A 17,366-nucleotide genomic window follows, 5' to 3' on the forward strand; every position below is an offset into this window, starting at 1 on the left:
AAGAAATTTACTGCCAAGGGTACGGCTGGAGATGAATCCTCCTCCATCTCCTCTTCCTCCAATAGTCTCAGGTGACCCCCTTCCACAGGTACAGTCTATCACAGGTCAATAGCTGTTTAATGCTGTGGTCCTGTTGGCTTTTCAGGGGCCTTGAATAGCACATTTTCTTCCTGTTTTGAGTTGGGATGGAATCTTTTTTATGGTGACTTAAAGTTAAAGCATACCTAGGCCAACCCACTAGAAGTCTAAGTTCCACTGTTCATGCATATTGGGCAGCCACCCCTGTGCCCCCTATCCCATAGAGGGTGTGATGGCTGTTAAACCTTAGGGAGGGGAAGGCTGTGTTCACTTACGTCAGCCTGATACAGTGTGTGTGACCTCTCCTTCTTTCTGCTGGGCCGGGCAAATCCAGTTGTGGTCTTTGATATGCAGATTTGATGCAGGGTGCCTCTGTCTCTGCCTAGCCAGAGCACGAGAAAATGATGGCTAACAGAATGCATGAGGTGTGTGGCATTGTCTAAAGTCTTGGCGGCTCTCCTGCATTGGGAGGGGAAAGGGGCATCTCTGTTCTCAGAGCTTCCAAGAAACCCTCTGTAACTGTGGGGCCCCCAGATGGCTGCGCAGTCTCCTTTCCACCCGTTCTCCTGCCTTAAAGAGACAATGTGGCTGAGAAGGAAGGCCATACAAGGAAGAATGAACCTGAGAGATGCGTGAGTTAGCATCCATCCAGTTTTTCTGCAGAATGGAATTCCAGGAAGCACAATGCAGGAAGTTGTCCAAGAGCATGTTTCCTGTCTGTGTTTTGTTTGGTCTAATTTTGCTGACAGTGGATCTGCTGCAAAGGTAAGAGAAAGCCTGTGAAGAGAGCAACAGAACAACAACAACAAAAAAGCACAGGGGTCTTTCTGAGACTCATACTCCAACCAAGTACCATGCATGGAGATAACCTAGAACCCCTGCACAGATGTAGCCCATGGCAGCTCAGAACCAACTAGGTTCCATAGTAATGGGAACAGGGACCGCCTCTGACATGAACTGATTGGCCTTCTCTTTGATCACCTCCCCCTGAGGGGGAAGCAGCCTTACCAGGCCACAGAAGATGACAATGCAGCCACTCCTGATGAAATCTGATAGACTAGGATCAGAAGGAAGGAGAGGAAGACCTCCCCTATCAGTGTACTTGGGGAGGGGCATGCGTGGAGAAAGGGGAGGGAAGGTGGGATTGGGAGGAGAGGAGGGAGGGGTTTATGGGGGGATACAAAGTGAATAAAGTGTAATTAATAAAAATTTTAAAAAAGGTAATAAACTAAATGGAAGAATGTAGATTATTAAAAAAAAAAAAAAGAGTAGCCTATGAAGGAGGGGGTGAGGCCTCAGTCTCTCTCAGGCTGTGTGCTTACAGCTGGTTCAGTGCTGTGTAGGCAGGTAGGTCTGGAGAGCCTTTCAGCTACTGTATTTGTCATCTCTGGTTTGCCATCTGGTAGCATTTGATGAATGGGATTCAACAGTGTTGAGCAGGTCTTGACCTGTGGAGTGAGTTTACCAACCACCGGGGTTACTCCACAGAGTAACACTAGGATGACTCAACCACCTGAGTTATCACATCTGGGGCTAGTCAAACACATTGCTTGCTCCCTCTTCTCTAAATCCTCCTGCTGAGACAAGGGCCACTATCTCTGGGTGACTGTCGGCTCAAAGGACCCTGATCCCTGGGATCTACTCGAAGACAGATAGTACTGGAGCCAAAGAAAGTCCTAAAGGATGGGTTCTGTAAGAGTCAGGGTTATTATTACTGTAAACAAATGCCCGCTAGAAACAGTCTGAGAGGATGGATCTATTTCAGCTCACAGTTTCAGAGAGTGCAAGCCATGGTTGCTTGGCCGAACATCATGGTGGTAGGAATATGACAGATAAACTGACAGGAAGGAAAGAGAGGGAGCTGGGAAGAAATGGACAAGAGACCTGCCAAAGACCCACTCCCTGCCACCCACTTCCTCCAACTAGTCCCACTTCCTAAAGTTTCTGCCAACTTTTAAAATAATGCTGCCTTCTGGGAGAGGAACAGTTCAGCACACGAAGCTGTGGGCTATTTTCTACTCAGCCCATAGCGGACTTCAGGCTCATATTGAGGTAAAGCAGCCCTCAATCAGGGGAATTCACAGATTCTCACTTTGGAGCACTGGAAGCGTACGTGCTTGGCTGAGAACCTTCCAACCCTTGCTTGAATCCTTCCAGAGAGAGGAAACTCACTACTTCCTGTAGAAGTTCATTTTGACTGCTGGGAAATCTCCTCCCCCCCACCCCCCAGCCACAGTGGAAATAGTTCTCTGGTTCCTACCCTTGGCTCTGGCTTGAAGTGAAGAATAGAGCAGGTTGATCAATTGCCGTGATCTTTTTCTCGGCAGCCTGGAATTTCTCCCAAGGAACTTGCCGGACAAGGCCACAGGCTGTGGATACGGAGTGAGACGCGCCAGATCAGAGGATAATAACCAGTGAGGCCGTGTGGAAGAAACAGGGGGCCTCCCACGGCTCAGCCATTGGGGAATTACAGGGCAGCCATTGATCTCCTCCCCAGCTCTTCTTCTCTGAAAAAGAAAATGTCTTTTGGGACATCATTTGGGCTGCCTCCCCATCTGTCTTTTTCCCATAGCCTGTGGCCTCAATTGCCCCCTAAATTATCATTCTTATATCCAAGCACATAGCAGCAGGCTTGCCATGACCAGTGTTGAAAGAGAATGGCTTTACTACCTGTCCTGCCATCGATTGAACCTGACCATGCGTTGGACACTTTCTTGATCTTATTTCATCCTCACAGCACCCGGGTGCTCAGGAATTCTTAGGCCTGTTTTACAGCTGGAAAAGACACCACACAGAGAGTCTAAAGACACTCCCATGGACACAGCTAACCACTAAATGATGAAACCAGGACTATGTGAAAACCTCGGGTCCTGGGAAGAGTAGCAAATATTTGTAACCAACGAGCTGTCTCTCCAGCCCCTGAAATAGGTTTTCAGTGTGAAAACAGTTGCTCTCTAGGCAAGAAAGAGTCCATGTGTAAGCTTTGACCCTGTTGTAGGGAGAGGAATCAGCCGGGAGGCACAGATCTTGACTGGATTTGATCTAGGAGTAGGCACCTGCTGTGATGCTGGACGTCTGCCCACCCGCTCTGCAGTGCACGGGAGGAGGGTCTCTCCAGGGGCAGCGTACTTCCTGGAGCTCTCAGGTGGGGTCTGTACACGAGGTGGGAAAGCTTCAGGTTGTCTTCGGTGGGAAACACCAGGGTTGCTTTAGATTTTTAAGTTATACCTCTTCACGTTAAAAAAATATATCAAAGTTTGCCAAGAGCATGGACTGTGGGTCACAGCCCAGGATCATCTGTCCTGGCCTGGGGATGGCAGTAACCATGGCATTTCTCTGACATTTGCATGCAGTGCTGGACCTGGATCCCACGTGTGTGCTAGCCTGAGACTCTCTGCTTTAATTCAGCCCTAAGCTCATTCTCTTGTCAATAAGCATGAATCTCCTCTGGATTTTTAATGGCCATCTAGACTTTCGTTCTGTAGTTCACTGAGTGTGTCTCAGTAGGCCTGGCTGGTGAACACTATGCTTGTTTCTGATTCTTCCCTGTTGCCAGATCCTTTGGGCTGGTTAGTTGTAGAACTTGAAATTTTTTCACAGTTTAGGAAGTTTTAGATGGGTCTGGGCTGGGACTCAGTTGGCAGAGGGCTTGCCTGGCACTTACTGCTGTGTGTTCATCCCCAGTGCTGTGTGAACTGAGCATGCTGGCAAAAGCCTGTGATCCCAGCACTCCACAGGTAGGGACAGGAGGGTCATCCTTGGCTGCAGAGTGAGTTTGAGGCCAACCTGGAACACTTGAAATTGTGTCTCAAAAAAAAAAAAAACTTTCAATATGCTATGATTCACCCTTTCACACCCATGGACACAGAGGGCTGGATGTGCCCCAGACCAACACATGTCTTAAGGAATCCTTTGACTTGTGGTTGATGAAAATTCCAGAGCTCAGAGCATGGGCAAAGCAGCCTGACCACACTTGTGGAGGAACGTTGCGCTGAGGCTGAGCTTGTCTCTCTGGCCACGTGGTCTCCCCTGCCCAGTGTGTACTATGTACTCTTTGAAGCCTACCCAAGGCAGCTGAGTTGCACACAGACACTTCTTTATTCTAGAAGTATGTGGAGCCATGAGATGGCTCAGTGGGTAAGGATGTTCATTCCGGAGCCTGACAACCCGAGTCTGACCCCACGATCCACAGTGGAAGGAGAGAACCAACTCATACATCTTCTGACCACCACAGGCACACACGCACACACGCGCATGCACGCACCTGCACACACACACACTGAATAAAATATAATAAAAATGTAAGTGTGTATGTAAACTCTACAAGGCAGTACATGTCTTTAATCCAGGCACTGGGGAGGTAGAGGCAGAAGGATCGGAATTCAAGGAACATCCTTGGATACATGGTGAATTCAAGGGCAGCCTGGGCTACATGAGACCTTCCAGAGAGAGAGAAAGAGAGAGAAACAGAAAGAAAGAGAAGAAAGCATTTGGCAACTCCATTATATTTGATGTAGGCCCCTGGGTTTGGGCATCTCCCTGGGTGAACCAGCACTGTTTCTAAAGTGGCCAAGGATTGATCACAACCAGTGTCACAAAGACAGTCATGACCGCAAGCCGCTTCCCTGGAGATTTTCCTCTATGTGAATTTTGGCACAGACCTTCTAAGAATCTTTCGGGGACTTTTTCAAAATCCTGGGATTATGTATGTGTGAAGGGCCTGGGGTCCTGGGTGAAAATGTCGGAGCAATTCGTCTTGCACCTGTCTCTCCCGCCTCCCCTCAGCAGCCCGATTTCTTCCCGGGGATAAATTCCCGGAAGTGGCAGGGAAGGATGTAAATATTCGTCATCTGGTACCTGCCCCTGCCCTGCCTTTCACAGCTGCCATGGGAGCGGAGGATTAATCATTTTGACAGTTCTCAAGAAGACAAATCTGGCTCTGAGGCGACGACAGGGGCTCTGCATGCTTTTACAGACTTGGAGCCCCCCACTGCCTAATTTCTTTAAGGGCCATCGCTAATTTCTCTCTGCTCTGGAAAGGAAGGAGGAGACAGGCCGGTTTTGTGGATTGTTTGAGCGCTTCACCCAAGCAATATGGGGAAACGAAGTGGCCGCATGCTTGGCCATAAACCTGTGTCCCATATAATAATGAAGTAGGAAAGGACGGGACATCGGTTTATACAGGATAAGACAACAGAGTGGCGCTTATGAAATTGTACAAGGCTTACAAGTGGAGATAAAAGGGGAAAGAAGTTTTTCTATATTGAATATCTAGCTTTTTAAAGTAATTAGGAATATTAAAGCGCTGACAATGATTGAGATAGAAACATTATTCATAACTTTTATTTCCGTGCTGGGCAATGATCCAGTATATTTCATTTATGAGGTCTGAGCTGTAAGGAGAAGGACGTGAGCCAATTCCTAAATTAAATATGCCCTGTTAACTTTTATAAATGATGCCTAAGAATTAACTTGGAAGTTTAAGCTTTCATTGTATTATTTAATTATTGTCTTTTCCAGGCCCCACTTCTCTGTTCCCATGGTGCTTTGCAGTTTGGGTTATAGACCACAGAATAGGATTTGGGGTTTGGTCTGAGGGATCCCCAGAAGAAACGGGTGGGGTCAGTGTGAAAGAGGCTAACATCCTGGATCTCGCCAGCACCTTACCTGCCCGGAGCTTCCTGGGAAAGCCTGTGGCAGTAACTGCCCAGGTGTCCCACTGGCTGGCAAGCTCCTCCCCACTCTGGGATCCTGGGCTCTTGGTGAGAATGCCCAGCAGCCCTGAGGAGTAACTGCAGTGGGGCCCAATTTCTGCCAAGTCCAGTGTCTGACCTTGAATGGTGGTAGGGGCCAGTGTGGCTCTCTGTTAGTTTTGCAGATGAAAATAAAATACCAAGCTTGGTGTAGCTAAGTTAGTAGAGTGCATGCCCAACAGAGAAGACACTGGCTTTATCCGCAACACCACATTAAATCAGCTTGGGGGCTGGTTTACACCTTTTGTCCCAGCACTCAGGTGGCACAGACAGGAGGATCAGGAGTTCAAAGTCCACCCTTAGACGTAATGAGTTCAGTATGAGACTGGCTCAAACATAATTACAATTAAAATTATAAAAGGAAAAAAAAGAAACCCCTACCAGCTCCAACTTGAGCCAGCTAGGGGCCTGCTTGGTCACAGGGATTCTCAAACTGACCTTTAACAAATTGTGGTTAAAGTGTGCATCGTGTAAAATTTACCGTGGTAACCGTTTTTGTGACATCAGTACAGTCAAGTGATTTCGCAGTCAACACTACCTACCGACAAAACTTTTCCTCTTCTCTGACTGCAGCTCTGAAGCCATCAAGCACCGACTCCAGCCTCCCTTCCCCCACCCCTGGCAGCCACCGTCTCTATTCTTTTTTTTTTTTTTTTTAATTTGAGGGTGATGGGGTTAAGACAGGGTCTCCCTATGTAAACCCGGTTGGCCTTGAACTCATAGATATCCACCTGACTCTGCCTCTCATGTGCTAGGATTGAAGTTGTGTGCCACCAGGTCCAGCTCCAGTTTCCTTTCTCTCTGACTCTGACTACCCTGTTCTTCATATAAATGGGGGAATACAAGGTATTGAGCCTTTTGCAAGTGGCATGTTTGAAAGCACCATGAAAACACAGGTGTTGGAGGGCACTACAGATAGACTAAAGGAGGGCAACATTTGCAAATCTTGTATGTGACTAGTACCAGAAAATATGAAGACGGAAGGGCTGGGAACAGAGCTCTGTGGTAGAGTACCTGCCTAGCGTGTGTGAGACCTTAGGTTCACATTCCAGCATGGCAAAAGAGAGGAGGAAAAAAAAAAAAAAGACAGAGAGAAAAAGGCAAGAGTCTTGAATGGACATCTAGACATCTCTCCAAGAAAATAAAGAATGGCTAACAGGTACATGCAGAAATGAGCAATACCACCCACCATTAAAAAAATGCACAGCAAAACCCCACGTGATGCCATTTTATACTCGCTGACATAGCCTGTCATCCAGATACAAAACAAAACTGCTCCCGGGAAGGCTGGGGCGGAGCTCAGCTGGTAGTGTGCGGAGCTTAGTATGAACAGCCCTGGGTTTGATCCTCAGCATGCATGAGGCGGGCACAGTGGTACACACCTGTAATTCTATTACACGGGATGCAGGAGTTCAAGGTCATCCTTTGGTTGTATGCTTAGCTTGAGGCTAGCCACCCAGCATCCAGAGGGCGGGATGGCTTTAAGGGGTTAGTGGAGAAGCTGGGGAAAGCTGAGAAAGATAAAGAGCTGACTTAGATTGCCCAGGCTGGTGACTGTTTGCGAGGATGCTTCAGCAGCTGATGCGTTGGGGCTTGATGCCCTTTCTAACCCTGAATTCTAGGGGATGCTCATCAGCCTCCAGCATGTGCGGCTGTCAGCACGGTCTCTGCTTTCCGTGCATCACAACAGCACACAAGCAAGGGGAGGGTGCGTGAACATTGTGGCCCTGCATAAGCCCTGTGCCAGCACAAGCAAGAGCACCTTCTTCCGGCTCCACCTCTGCCTGGGTGGTCCTGGCCAAAGCCTCCCCCCTCTTGGAGGGGGGGGATGTGTCCTGTGTTTTCATCTGTAAATGAGATAGTCAGCCTGGCGACTCTAGAGGTGTGCAATGCTGCTTCTGAGGACTCAAGTCCCAGCGCCCGTTTGATGGCCGTTGACAGTGGGGAAGAGGGGCTGCCCTCCTGCTGACCCTGTCCGTGAAGACACAGCCCTCCTGTGCTTCTTGCTTCTTTCTTCATTCTCAATGTGAACAGGAGTAGGGAGGTATGGGAAGCCTTGCGGGGGGAGGGGGTCCCCTCCTGACACTTTCTAGCTTCTCTCAGGCAAGGCTAAGTCCTTGAAGGCCCAGGTATAGCCTGGTTCTCCTCATAAACCCAAGCAGAGAGTTCAGAGGGTACGGGGCCACTGGGAGGCCAAGATTCTTCTGGGTTATTTCTCGCTCCATTGAGCTGCTGTGTTGTCAAGGTTAGATCAACTCAAGATGAATGTCTCAAAGCAATTGCTCCTGCTGGTGCTCACTTGGCTGTGCCTAGCTTATAGACCCTAACAGATCCAGCCTGGGTTTCCGTCTGCCGGCATCTGCCAGGCCTGGGAGGCTTCCCCAGAACGATGGCTCCTGTGTCAACCCCACACAGTGGCGCAGCCACTGAGACAGGAACAGAAGGGAACTGTGAATGGCAGCAAATGCTTTGTCAAGGTCTGTGAGCAGGAGAGCTGAGCACCTCCCAACCCCCGCTCCGCAGAATTATAAAATGGAAGAGCACAACAAAGCCTAGGGTTCAACAGCCTGGCTGCTGCCTCAGCAGCTCCGTGTGCTCCATCTCATAGTTTTTTCCATGTAATGCACAATGGCTGAGCTCCTGCCAGAGGCCAGCGAGGCCAGGGTCTTCAGGGATGGCTATCTCTATCAAGGAGAAGGACGTGGATTCCATCTTCAGAGAACCTGAGAGGAAGCCGGAACAACTAGCAGAAAGCCAAGGACAGCTCAGTTCACTTGCCTGTGTGAACACATGTGGAGGTCAGAAGTGTCTTCCTTGCCCTTTCTCTGCCTTTCTCACACTTACACCCATACTTTACCTGTTCATCTAATGCAGCTAGCCAGCTTACCCTGAGGAGCCACCTCTGGCTCCTGAGCCCTGAAATTGCAGGTGGCTTGCCCAGGGTTTCTGTGAATACTGGAGTTCTGAACTCAGGTCTACATTTGCTCAGTATGCACCTTGCCCACTGAGAGCTCCCAGCCTGGACTCTGGCTTTTATGGGAAGGGAACCCCGATGCCTGAGAAAGCAGTCATGAGAAGTAGTGGCAGAGAGACGCCAGGGGTACACCCTGCTCTCCATTTGAGAACCAGAGACTTCTCTAGAAACAGGTCCAGAGAAGATTAGCAGTGGCTGGGAGTCCCTCAGCCAAGTGTTGTCGGAGCTCTGAATCCACTTTTTTTGTTGTTTTGTTTTTGTTGTTGTTTGAAACATGGTATCACGATATAGCCCAGGCTGGCCTCGAACTCACAATCCTGGGTCCTCCACTCTCACTGTCATCACAGGGTGCTGTGATCACAAGGTCACCATCTTTCTGACACTTCCTACCAAGATGAAGGTGAGAATGATGGGAAGGTGGGCAATGGAGAAGAGGCTGAAAACCATCCCAAGAGGGTTGAGAACTGACCTAGGCCCTGTCATGAGTTCCTGGCAGCGGGGGCTCCAGAGCAAGGAGAGCGAGGAGGTGGGTCTTTTGACCTCTCTGCCCATCTGCCCTCCTGGATGAGACATCCTGAAATCCCAGCCTGTCTCTTCTGGGGATACCTTGGCCCAGCGACAATGCCCAGGAAGCCCTTGAGGACAGGTGCTGGTTCTCTTCCCAGTCACCTTCTCCCACGGGTGGCTTTCTGGAGAACTGAGAGGGAGTAGATGACGGGTGCCCAGTGTCAGAGGCTGGGGCAGGTAGGGGCAGCTCAGAGACCTCAGGATATAGGACTAAAGCCCTTCCCATCCCTTCTCAGTCCTGGGACCGGGTTGTGGTACCGAGATGATGTGTGCCAAGAAGGGAGCCCTTCCCAGAACCAGTGCTACCCATAGGAAGTCACCAGGCTTAGCCTGTGCCTGCGCCACCAGGTCCCAAGAATGCAGGCTACGGGCAGAGGGTGGAAGTGTTAGGATCCCCTCATGTCCGGTATCTGCTTCCTCTCAAATCAGGGAGATCTGGGATCAGAGTCATGTCATGGGCCATATCCTGAAAGCTGGCTTTTTGTACTTGTTCATACCAGAAACTGGGCATCCTATAGTTCATATCGCGAGCTGCCTGTTGGAGGGAATGTTGGTGATAAAAAGAGGGGGGTGCATTCTACCCGACTCAGCTCTGGCCATCTGCTCCCTGAGAACAAAATTAATAAGTGACACACGGGGAGCTTTGAGAGCTGGAGAGGGGGAAGGGGAGGGAGTCTGCCTCGAGTGTGACAAAAGCAGAGCAGAGTGGCAGAAGCTAAGCTGGCATAGTCACAAGGGGCTGGCAGCCGATGGCCACGCCCCTCCTGGGCTCCACGGAGGTTTGTAAAGGACACGGCTCTCCCCCATACACATGAATAGACAGCTTTGCTCCCAGGGTGGTGTGGGAGGCCTGGTTCTCAGGGAAAGGAAGGAATCACGAAGCAACTGGGCTGGGTACCCGCCAGGTGGGTCCACCAGGGAGGGGGAGAAGTGCAGTCTCTCAGCCAAGAGGGCTGAGACAGAGTGTGGTACAGTGACGGACGGAATGTGACCCAGCAAGCTCTGAGTCAGCAGTGTGCCACTGGAGAAAGATACGAAGACTCAGCCCACCCTCCACAGCTTAGGAGTGGCTGCCAGGACTCATGCTCTATGGGTTAGGATGCTAGGACCCACAGTGCTCAGCAGTCCTACAGTGGGTATTGTCTGGGTGTGCTCCTGCCACAGTGCCAGGCTTTGCATGGGGCCAGGATCGCACTGGATTCCTCTCCTGTGCAGACTGTCCTTCCAACTCATACCCAAAACTTACTCCTGTAGAGTCCTGTAGCCATTCTCCATCACCTGTCATTCCAACAAGGAAACTGAGACCTCTAGACACACAGAGGCTAGAGGCAGAGCCAGGGTTTGAGCCACACTCAAAATCCCAGCTGGCGTTTCTTTCCAAGGCTCTGTCACCTCTCTCTTGTCCTTCCTATAACTGGAAGATGGGGGAGGCTGTGAAATTACCATAGGGGCCATATCACTTTCTGCTCCCTGTGGCCTGTAACAAGTACACAGCTCTTCAAGGAGCCTTCAAGCTCCCTCATGACACCTGCCTGGTTACTGCCTTGTTTCCCTCCACTATCACTTTTATTGGCTTCTCTTGTTGCTATGACAAAATACTTGACAAAAGCATCTTAAGAAAGGATAGTTGAGGGCTGGAGAGATGGCTCAATGGTTAAGAGCACTGTCTGCTCTTCCAGAGGTCCTGAGTTCATTTCCCAGCAGCCACATATAATGGGATCTGATGCTCTCTTCTGTCATGCAGGCATACATGCAAATAGAGTGCTCATATATATATAAATAAATAAATCTTTAAGAGGAAGAAGAGGAAGAAGAGGAAGAAGAAGAAGAAGAAGAAGAAGAAGAAGAAGAAGAAGAAGAAGAAGAAGAAGAAGAAGAAGAAGAAGAAGAAGGTGTAGCTGGGTGGTGGTGGCAGGCGCCTTTAATCCCAGCACTTGGGAGGCAGAGGCAGGTAGATCTCTGTGAGTTTGAGGCCAGCCTGGTCCACAGGACAGCCAGGGCCATGCAGAGAGACCCTATCTCAAAAACAGACAGACAAACTCATGAGGACCGTTAAGAAAGGAAATGTTGGGGCTGGAGAGATGGCTCAGAGGTTAAGAGCACTGCTTGTTCTTCCAGAGGTCCTGAGTTCAATTCCCAGCAACCACATGGTAGCTCACAACCATCTATAGTGTGATCTGGTGCCCTCTTCTGGCGTTCGGGTGTACATGCAGGCAGAACATTGTATACATAATAAAATAAATAAATCTTAAAAAAAAAAAAAAAAGAAAGGAAATGTTTACTTGGGTGGATACAGCCCACCATGGCAGGGAAGACATTACGGCGGATGATTGAGGCAGCCGGTCACATGGCATCCACAACCAGGAGGCAGAGAGGACGAAAGCTGGTGCTCAGGGTCCTTTTTCTTTATCATTCATCCTGGGACCCCACAGTTCAGGTAGGTCTACCTCTAGAAATAGAAATTTGTCTCCTAGGTGACTCTATTCATAGATCCTTTCAAGTTGAACATCAACATTACCCATCATAAACACCATCTCTTATTCCCCTCTTTCTCATCTCCCCTTGTTCCACTGGCCTGCTGAATCCAGGGCAGCATCCACTGTGCCCACCATGTGACATGGTCCTCAGCACCCTGACGCTCACTGTTTAGTTTTATGTTCACTCTCCCCCAACTGCTGCCCTGAGGCCTCCCCACAGCAGGGCTCTTGTCTCTACAGCGTGCTGCCTGGCACACCGCAGACACTCTGTTTAGTGAGATCCAATGGATTTGGGCATCCGTTTGATGCCACCTCTGTCCCTCTCAGATAACAATGTGGTCGTGAGCCTAGAGCTGGAAAAGGGTTTGGCTCTGTAGGAGGCCCCAACAAAAAAACAAACAAACAAACAAAAGTTTGTTATTTGATCTTCCAGAGTTTTCCCCACTAAGTTCCTTAAGCCCAATACGGTGAGGCCGGGCTCAAGGGATCCTTCCAAGAAAGCCGGTATGCCCTGTAGCTAGAGAGAAAGGAAAGAAACTAGGAAGGAGGGAACCAGAGCCAAGGCAAGAAACAGTTTAAGATTTCAGTGGTCAAGGTGAAAAGGAGTGCCAAGGCACTAGAGAGGCCTGGAAGCCAGGCCAATATGACAGCCCAAGCTGGACTGTGTGTGTTCAAACACCCAGGCCCACGAGCTTAAATGTGACTCCACAGGCAGGGGCAGCTCCTGAAGGTGCATTTTGCATCAGTTGAGTCTGAATCGCTTCCAGGTGGGACACCCCCTGACTCCTTCTTCGGTCAAGGCACCTGTGATCAATTCCTGACCCAGGTCTGGCAAGAAAGGAGCTGCTGAGTGCTGCAGCCCTGGCCAGTCTTTCCAGGCCAGCTGGGCCATGTCCTCTTCTTTTTGTGCCCAACTAGAGGTGACCAAGGAACATATGGGTAGCTTTCTTGGCATTGGGTGGGTAGCAGATTGGATGGAGGAGCCACCATGATTAAGAGTTGAGTGGACCTGGAAAGGCCAAATGGGAGTATGTCAGGCTGACACTTCCTGCTTCTCGCTGGACCAGGGAAGGAGACCTGTTGGCAGCGAGTGAGGAAGAGAAGCACCTGAGGGACAGCCAGGTTGCGCCAGCACCTCCTGCCCCAGGCTACCTCTTGTAGTTAGCCCTGTGTTCACCTCCAGTCCTCACACCCCATCGGAACCCCAAACAGGCAGCCACTGTCTAACAGTGTAGGCGAGGCAGAACTGGGGAATCCGTCACCCCTAAGAAGGGAAGTCATTTTGGCAGTCTGGGTAATAGGACCCAAATTGAATAATTAATAAAGTTATAAAAATATGTCAGCTTTACGGCCAGAATAACTCAGCCTCAATTAGAAGCAATTATTTCCTGTAGTTGTACCACTTGGAATTTTTCACAATCGTCTTCATGAACAGCTCTAGCAGGAAGACAGGATTCCAGGTCTGAGTGCTGCTTGAGAAGTCAGCTGATATCAGCTCTAGGCAAGTAGGGCTTCTTCCTGTTGTTCCTGTTCTACCCATCTTCCTATCCATCCACCCATCACCCCATCTATCTGCTCAACTAAACATCTCCCTGTCCACTGTATTCATCCACCCATCGGACCTTCCATCTATCTGTTTATCTGTCTATCCCCTTATTCATCTTTCCTTCTATGTGAACATTTTTTTCTGGCCATGCACCCATCCACTCATCCATCCATCCATCCATCCGCCTACCCACCCAACCTCCCACCCATTCACTCATTCATCCACCTACCTCCCCACCCAACCACCTACTCATCCATCCACCTACCCACCTACCATCCTCTCACTGATTCACTCATTCATTCACCTACCCACCCACCACTCACCTACCCATCCATTCATCCATTCATCCATCCACCCACCCATCCTTCCACGAGTTCGCTCATCCATTCACCTACCTACCCACCTACTCATTCATCCATTCATCCATCCAACTATCTATCCATCCATCTGCCCATTTAGTAGACACATCTTGAGTGCTTTCCCTGTATGAGACATTGTGTTGTGTTCTGGGGTTCTGGGCACGAGGACCCTCCCAAGGAGCTCCCAGACAAGAATCACACAGCCCTCTTTTCTGTTACCCCATAGAGGTCCTGATATTTATGACCATTTTGTCCTTCAGCTGTTTCTCTCTGGTCTACAGGCACTGATACAGATGCCTTAACTTAAACCTGCTCTTGAACTAAGTTTGTTTCAGTGCACCTGAGAGCTTAGGGATCTGATAGCTTCAAAACATGAAGTGTTCTAGTCTTAACCTTTGATCAGATAGTGGTCAGAGCTGTATATCTGGCCCCACGCTGAGCCCAACTTCCAGGAAGACCTGAGATGAGACATTCCTTTTTTAACCATTAGGAAACATGAAGAGTCAGGGTGACACTGAGCTCCCAAGGATAATCAGGGTCAAGAGGCTTAGGGCTCCTTGCTGGAGACTCATGCTTGCTTCTTAGAATACTGGATCCAAGTTTGGTTCTGAGTCAAATCTTCTCATACTTTCTAAAAGTCCTGTAGGGAACCGTTCCTTCCTTTCTGCAAGGAAAATATCTTCTTTCTGGTTTCCCTGCCAAAATGAGGCATCTTTTCTTCTTTAAGTGTTACTACATGTATTTATTTGTGCATGTGTGTGAGTGCATGTATGTGGGCACATGTGTCATAGGGCCCCTGTGGAAGTGAAAAGACAACTTGTAGGAGCTGGGCCTTTCCTTCTGTCATGTGGGTTGGGGAATCTTCCTTAAAGTGGTAGGTGCCAACTTCTGAAAGTTGCCCTCTGAGCTTCGCACTCACCCCGTGGCATGCTCCCCCGCTCCTCCCCCGTACCTCCCCTTTCCCCTCTCTCACATGCATGCACATGCACACAAATAAGTGAAAATTTTAAATAATTTCTAGAAGGGATGAAGCGGTAAGGGTGTGAGCTGGCAATACAGTTTAGGAAGCACTTGGTAGTTCTAAGCAAAGATAGCAATAATACCCAACTCAGGACCAGGCATTGCAAGCCCTTTCCTGCCACAGTTTAGATTAATACACAGCACCACAGCGTGTCCCAGCACACACATATACACCCACTGATATTTTTAAATCTCTTCTAATTAATTTTTTAAAGTGATAGCTTTGACCCATTATATTGACTTCATGACTCTCCTCTGGGTTCCCACCCACAGCTTGCTCCAGGGACCATCTCTGGCATGCACAGCCCTGAATCATCATTGGTAATGGGGAAAAGCCGCTCACAATGTAGAGGCTCCTTAAGAAGGAAATGGATAAATTGTAATATAGTCCCACAAAGGAATCTCCGCAGCCGTTAAAATGAATGAAGTTGTGCTCTGTCTGTCTGCCTGGATGAATCTGAATATATCACAGTGGGTAGAGAAAAAGCCAGGTGTAGAGGGCTACATACCTGACATGCAGTATCACTTATGCAAGTTTAAAAGCATGCAAAATAATGAACGTGTTATTTATGGGCATACGCAAATGTAGTGAGTGTGTAAAATCAGACGTGGAATAACAAACAATAAAGCCAGGCTTCGGTTCCCGGTGGAGGGAGTGGCCGGATGGAGGAAGGGCCCAGAGGGAGCATATTCAGCCCTGAGATGTTTTACACCTGAAATAACAGCAGTAGTAGAAAGGGGGAATGTTAAAATTTGTTGGATGTATACAGTGTTTCCATTTAAAAAGAAAAAAAACTTCTTCAAAACATTTCTATGCAAAACGGAGGTCATTGTCACCTCTTGTGGGGTCACCGAAGCTCATATGGAGAACAGTGGGGAGAAATGTGTTAGGTTTTGCTCACCTCGGGTGCTTCTTTGGTGTAGTTCGGCGAGCGTGTATTGAGTACCTGTTAGCTGACCGTGGCAGGTGCAAAGCTGGGTGGTGCTGGCAGGAAGGTGGCGTAGGATTACAGTTCAACTTTGGAACTCAGCAAAGGCGCGGCTGCCCACCTGTCAGTACCACCGAGAGCAGATGCAAGGGCTGGGGAGATGCCTGTCAGTCAAGCACTTGCCACGAAAGCCTGAGGACCTGAGTTCAGATTCCAGCATCCACACGAAACGCTGGACAAGGTGGTACACGGTTCTAATCCCAGCCCTCCTGGGATAGAGACAGGAGGCTCCCGGGACTCACTGGCCAGCCAGCTTAGCTAACGGTGAGCCCTACATCCCAGTGAGAGACCCTCTCTAATAAACAAGGTGGACAGCTTCTGAGGATGACCCCTGAGGCTAACCCTGGCCTCCTCCACATGCGTACATACACCGCACACAGAGATATCACACACACACACACACACACACACACACACACACACACACACACTCAAACACACGGTCAGCACCATTCATTTACAAGGAAGAAACCAGAATTCAGGATGTGTTTCCCCTGGGGAATCGGGGAATAGGGGAGACCTCTCCCTGGAGGAGGTGAGCGCCAAGATGGGCCTTGAGGGGTGGATGGAGAGGCTTCGTTGAAAATTCCGGAAAGGAGCTGAAGCTGGAGTTGCAGATAGCTCTGGTCTGAATAGAAGAAAGCCAAGCAGGCATCCTGTCCCCCTAACCTGGACACTGAAGCTGGAAGAGTTCAAAACTCCCTGAACAGTAGCACCCAGGGTGAGATAATGGAGTGGACGGGGGTTTCATTAATCATGGGCACTAAGAGGCGCAGGCTCCGAGGATGTAGGAAATTGGAGATAACTTGCCTGTCCAGGAAAGGCACAGTCTCTTGGGGCCAGCCCATTCCACTGCCCATCCTCAGGCAGGGAGGAAGGGGGGCAAAGGCCTGCTCAAATCCCAGACTGCAAATTTATTTGACCAGCTCCCAATAAATTCCTCATGCCAGAGGCCTGGCCATCCATCTCAGGTGGCAGGGCGGAGACAGCCGTGGGGGTGGAGAGCAGAGGAAGCGTCGGTCTTAGATTGCTCGGGGACATGGCCACATGTCTTGCTAGGAGGCAAGCCCCTAAATCCTCCCATGACTTGCTCCCCCCTAGTAAATCTGAATAGTTTAAAATAACTCCTTCCGACCTTGAGGCTGGTGCCAACTTTCTGCCATCCATCAGCCCTGGCCGGCTTCTTATTAAGGTTCTGCTGTTCCTTTGGAAAAGTCACCACCTTAAATCAAGGGGCCGATAGGGCAAGGGAGAGACACAGGACCAAGAGACAGCAGGGGTGACAGGAAGTCAGGAAGATGAGGTGCTCGGCCACCTCTGGGGCTCGGGACCTCCTGAGGTCTCCCTGGCTGCAGGGGGAGGGCTGAGCAGCCATCCCTCACTCGTTCCTCACTCACTACCTGGGACCACAGGTGCTAATTCGTACACTTATGTCCCAAACCTTGTTTACCTGTGTGTGCAGAAAAGTTTGCATGTGTGCACACATATTTGCAGAGGCCAGAGGTCCACCTCGGTATGATTTCTCAGGCTCTGTGCACCTGGTTTATTTTAGATTATATGTAATCTAAATATATAATATATTTTATATAATTGAATATACATA

The 17,366-nt window shown here is 49.4% G+C and overlaps 1 protein-coding gene across 20 annotated transcripts in view; it reads left to right on the forward strand.

The window, feature by feature from the left end:
* Megf11 (multiple EGF like domains 11) overlaps positions 1–17,366 on the forward strand; it is a 313,387-nt gene that overhangs the window by 150,392 nt on the left and 145,629 nt on the right. The gene's annotated exons all lie outside the window — the stretch shown is intronic.

This window comes from Psammomys obesus, unplaced genomic scaffold, assembly GCF_907164565.1.
Source record: "Psammomys obesus unplaced genomic scaffold, mPsaObe1.curated_primary_1811, whole genome shotgun sequence".
NCBI classification, from domain to species: domain Eukaryota; kingdom Metazoa; phylum Chordata; class Mammalia; order Rodentia; family Muridae; genus Psammomys; species Psammomys obesus.